Source organism: Mesitornis unicolor, unplaced genomic scaffold, assembly GCF_000695765.1.
Source record: "Mesitornis unicolor isolate BGI_N332 unplaced genomic scaffold, ASM69576v1 scaffold5627, whole genome shotgun sequence".
NCBI lineage: Eukaryota > Metazoa > Chordata > Aves > Mesitornithiformes > Mesitornithidae > Mesitornis > Mesitornis unicolor.
In genome coordinates, this window is record NW_010195610.1 from 2,944 (window position 1) to 3,521 (window position 578).

Consider the following 578-nt stretch of genomic DNA (forward strand, 5'->3'; position numbering starts at 1 on the left):
CCCCACAGGCCTGCTCACTGCTGCCATCAGACATCGGCATAAGAGCAGGGCACACCCTGCAGCTCCACACCTCAGCGGCACCGTGCTCCCACCATTGCTCCATCTGGAAACCTGCGTCTGCCTTGGTGGGTGCACGGCTGAGGGAGGCCATGGCTCTCTGCCTGGTGGTAACCATTGCTCACGAGCTGCTGAGGCCAAACCTCAGTGCCCTTCCTGCTCGCCCTGCCTGCGCGAACTGCCCGTGAAATGCTGCACCACGCCGTGTTTGCCCGTCCTGTTTGCCACGCTCCAGGTGGCTTGCCCTCAACACAATACAATACAATAACTCCATACATTTCCTGTTACAACTACTATTAATATACTTTTTTATTATTATTTTAAATTGATCTCAGTTTAAACTGAAGAATCTGCCTGTTTTTGAAAACACTCTCCAGGCGGGGAGACATCGGGTAACTGATCATCTGTAGAACCACAACACGCTTCTCATGGAAGCACTTGCCACAGCCATGGGGCTTCTCCCCGGTGTGGGTCTGCAGATGCTTGACCAGGTTGGGGTGCATCCAAAACTCTTCCCACAC